The 4,696-nt window shown below is 53.7% G+C and overlaps 1 long non-coding RNA gene across 1 annotated transcript; it reads left to right on the forward strand.

Annotated features, from left to right (window-relative positions):
• Window positions 1-2,476: 2,476 nt before the first annotated feature.
• Window positions 2,477-3,703, forward strand: LOC113880676. Its single transcript, XR_003507792.1, has 2 exons — window positions 2,477-2,634; window positions 3,004-3,703. It is a non-coding gene; the product is annotated as an uncharacterized LOC113880676 (long non-coding RNA).
• Window positions 3,704-4,696: the final 993 nt, after the last annotated feature.

Genomic DNA, 4,696 nt, shown 5'->3' on the forward strand with positions numbered 1-4,696 from the left:
ATACCCATTAGGGCTCAAAAACCTTCAGTTCAGTTCAGTTCAGTCACTCAGTCGTGTCTGACTCTTTGCGACCCCATGAATCACAGCACGCCAGGCCTCCCTGTCCATCACCAACTCCCGGAGTTCACTCAGACTCATGTCCATCGAGTCGGTGATGCCATCCAGCCATCTCATCCTCTGTTATCCCCTTCTCCTCCTGCTCCTAATCCCTCCCAGCATCAGAGTCTTTTCCAAAGAGTCAACTCTTCACATGAGGTGGCCAAAGTACCAAGTCACAAATCCAGTCATTTTGGAAGAAGACCTGAAAACCCTCCCAAGTCATTCAAACTTTTACAGACACTTTCATTCACAGAACTCTTTAATCTTTACAACAGTCCAGGACAGTTTGTTTGGGTTTTGTTTGTTTTGCGGGGGGTGGGGGTGGGGGGGCGCGCAATCCCGAAGAGGGGAGAGCCTGGTCAAAGAGGTTAAATAAGCATCCAAGGTCACATAGCCAGCAAAGAGAGGAGCTGTAATCTGAATCCAGGTTCCCCCTTTCAAGTCCTTCTCTAACACACCAGAGAGAAGGGTTATGAGCAACAAACACAGCCAGAGTGGAGACACCCTCCACGGAGAGCTGGGGGTGGGAAACCAAATCCCACAGGTCCCTGGGGCATCAAACAGGAAATGGTTGGTGCTGGGACCAAGCTGAAACCCAGTTCTGTTCTAACCTGCTGCCCATGGACATGCACTTTCTACCCAGCTCAGCATCGTCCCCAAGCCTGGGTCAATGTTCCAGGTGGCTCGGTGCACAACTGTCTGGGTACCTCTGTGATAAAGAGATCGAAGGGCACACACACATGATCTTTCCAAACCAAGAGGCAGGAGCCATCTGTCACTCCAGGTCCAACTCTGAACCTGCCAGCCGACCTGTCATCGTCCACTGGAACTTGGGACACCCTCCCTGGTGCAGACTGCCCAGAGCCCCACCGCTCAGTCTGGCGCCCTCCCTCTCTGCTTCTCTTGCAGTTGGAAACCGGAAAGTACACGGTTCCTAGCTTGTTTGCCTGGGGTGTGTATCTCCACCCTACCCCATAACCAAAAGATGCTCCACTGGAAAGGGTACCCGTCCTGCCTACCCAACCACAGACACTGACAACATTCACCCATTTGCTTGAAGCAAAGTTCTAGTGAGCCATATGGGGGGGAAATATTTTTTAATCAGAGGCCTAGACATACTTAGAAAGGGCCCAAAGTGGACGGCTTATTTCAGTTTCTGAACAGGCGCAGCGAAGGGGTCTAAAACACGTAGACTTAAAGGGTAGGGGGCACCCAGGGACAACCCGGGAAGCAGGGAAGCGGGCTTTAGATTTGTGTTTTTCTGAACACAACTTTACAAAAGAGGAAGCAATATATTTTATTAAGTTTCTTTTAACTGCAGGAGGCTGACCTTGGAGATTCAAAAAGAACTGAAAAACTCGGGTCCAAAAAGTGACAAAGTTAACTTGTTAACTCTCGGGATGGAAAGGAGGGGGCCTAAAAGCCATTTGCCCCGTGCCAAACACTCTCAGAAGATGGAGTTTACATTGGTTTGGCGGGTGAGTAGGAATGGGGTGCCGCTCGCACTCCGGCCTGGCTCAGCTCGGGGCTCTTTGAAGGTCGCCTCATTGTCACTTCGAAGCGCCGGAGCCGGGAATCCAGGCCACGCGGCGTGACCGACACGATGCACTATGGGCACCTTTCTGTGCCCCATGGCCCTCCCGCAGGTGCGGCCGATGCCGGAGGGGGCTGCCCCCGCAGGGTCCCGGCCTCTCGCCTTTATCACTGCATGCACCCACACTCCCGAAACATCTTCCCCAACCCATCCCTGAGGGCCCGATGCGCTTAAGTCACAGGTCAGCGGTCCCCCGGCTTACCCTCGAGAGGCGCACCGAGCGCGGCCCCGTAGCAGGCGCGATCCTGGGGGCCTCCGGCGCCGGGCTGCCCAAGCGATCGGCTCTCCTGGCCGCCTCCTCCTCGTTGTCCTCGGCCCAGTCCCTGCCGCCCGGCGGCTCCGGTTCCCTCCACAGCAGCCGGCCGGGCGGCACCGGGGCGCACGCGGCAGGCTCGGCTGGGGCGCCTCCTCCTCTTTCGGCTGCCCTCCCACCGACTCGGTGCTCCCGGGCTCCGGGTCCGGGATTCTGGGACGCGGGGTTCGTCGGGGCGCCCCGGCTTCCCCGCGCTCCCTCCTGCGCCGCCCTCCCGCGCGCGGCCCCTCTCCCGGGGCGCCTCACTCGTAGCGCGCGGCCGTCAGAGGCTCGGGGCACGCGGAGGCGGCGGCCTGGTGGGCCCCGGGGCGGCGGGCGGGGGCGCTGCTGTGGACCGGGGCACTGATGCGGGCGCCGCGGCGCGGCCTCTCGCCATGGCTCTCGGCGGGCGGGCGCTTCGCACCTCCCCTCCGCGCTGCCGTCACTGCCCGACGCGCGCCGAGCCCTCCCCTTCCCCCGCCCCGCCTGCAGGCCCGCGCCGCCACCTCCAGGACGCCCGCCGGGCGGAGCGCGTCGCTGCTGTCCCGTGCCGCGCCCCTCTAACCTCTCCGGCAGGTGGACGGCTCCTGCGGCTTTACTGGCGTCTGGCCTGGAGAAGTCCCGGCCGAAAATATCTGGATCGTGAAAGGTATCTCACGCTCCCAGTACCACCGCCTCTGCCCTGAGCGCGTCTAGCACTTCTCGATGTCAGTCCCGCCAGTCTATAGGGAGGATGAAACTCACCCTGACTGCCGTGAACGCAAGGGAAATCCAGGCGCTCGGTTCGTGCAGGCCAGGCTGTCCCCTAGGAAAGCAGTCCTTAGGCTTAAATGGGGGTGGGACAGAGCCGGGAGGTGGGAATATGAATGAACAAAATGCCACCAAAGAGTAAGGGAGGGCGACAGGGGTATGGAGGATCAGGAAACGATCCAGGAAGTAAGTGCACACAGGCTACTCTATTATGCAAATCACCAGTGGACAGTTTAACGGGGAATAACACACATGACCTCATTTCCAGTTAAGGCTGCTGAGTCTACAGCAGCGGCCTCATCCCTGCCCAAAGGTCATGGAGGACACTGGGAGGACATGGAGAAGACTCAGACCAGATCTGAAGACCCAAGGAAACTAAACCAGAGAAAAACCTGGTTTCCATTACTGGAAGGGGACTTGAAGAGATGGTGTATAGTAAAGATTGGTTCAAGCAGGAATCATCCATGGATGGTGGCTCTAGGGGGTTGTGGTTTATTGTGGGGCAGATATTTGCCTGGGTTAGTGTGTCTCTCCAATAGGTGGTTTAGGCTTATTAGTAGCAAGAGAAAAGTATTCAGTATACAAAGGAGCAGGGAGACAGCACCTTTACCAGGATCAAAACTGACATCACCGATGAAAGCAGACGGATAACATGTCTTCAGAACACATCACCTAGACAGTATTTCCAGGGAAAATGCAGAACCTAAATCTAATGATAATGAAACCCCAGACAAACCAAAATGAGGAATATCTATTTTAAAAGGAGGCAGGGACTGTATTCTTCAAACATGTCAATGTCGCAAAAGAAAGCTTGGGAAATGTTCTAGATTAAAGAGTGCTAAAAAGTCTTGACAACTAAATGTGATACCTGGTCCTAGACTGGATGTTTGGGGAGGGGAGATGCTATAAAGAACATTCCAATGGACAAAATTGGAATCCTGATAGTAAAGTATTGGCTCAATGTTAAATGTGCTGCTGTTGATACTTGTATTATGGTCGTGTACAAGGATATCCCTCTTCTTAGAAATACACTCTGAAGTATTTCGTAGGGAAGGCAATGGCACCCCACTCCAGTACTCTTGCCTGGAAAATCCCATGGATGGTGGAGCCTGGTGGGCTGCAGCCCATGGGGTTGCACAGAGTCTGACACGACTAAGCGACTTCACTTTCACTTTTCACTTTCATGCATTGGAGAAGGAAATGGCAACCCACTCCAGTGTTCTTGCCTGGAGAATCCCAGGGACGCGGAAGCCTGGTGGGCTGCTGTCTATGGGGTTGCACAGAGTCGGACACGACTGAAGTGACTTAGCAGCAGCAGCAGCAGTGGCCTTCAGAGAGTAACGAGTGATTCAAATGTTGTGCTCATGGAAGCATTGAGAACAATTTGTGCTGCTGTTGATTCTCACTTATTTTGCATTTTTCTTTAATAATGTGCAGTTAATCTGTATTTCTTATGACTGAATGTGAATCTACAATTATCTCATTAAAAATTTCAGTTACAAGGAGTTCCCTGTTGGCCTCATGCTTAGGATTCCAGGCTTTCATTGCCTGGAACTTGGTTCAGTCACTGGTTGGGGAACTGAGATCCCCACAAGCCACCCAGTGCAGTCGAAAAAAGAATTTTTTTCGGTTCCAAAAAAATAGAGATCATGTATGTGCCAGGTTATGGCTGCCTGGGAGTTCAAAGAGCAAACGTGCGGAGCTCCTAGTGGGTTTAGAGCTGACATGGAGCTGTTACCAATAGCGAGGGTTTTTTTTAAGGACAAAAAGACTATGTGAAGTATAACTGACAGATCAGGTTCCTTCCAGTTCTGTAATTTAAGAATCCAAGAGCTGGGGGATCTTTGAGATCATCTAGTCCAACCTTCTCATTTTCAGGAAACTGCGGGCAGAAAAGTGGTACATGACCAGAGGAGCATCAAATTAGTGGTAGACCCGTAACTACAACTCTTGTCTGCTGA

The sequence above is a fragment of the Bos indicus x Bos taurus genome, chromosome 22 (assembly GCF_003369695.1).
Source record: "Bos indicus x Bos taurus breed Angus x Brahman F1 hybrid chromosome 22, Bos_hybrid_MaternalHap_v2.0, whole genome shotgun sequence".
In the NCBI taxonomy this organism is placed as follows: domain Eukaryota; kingdom Metazoa; phylum Chordata; class Mammalia; order Artiodactyla; family Bovidae; genus Bos; species Bos indicus x Bos taurus.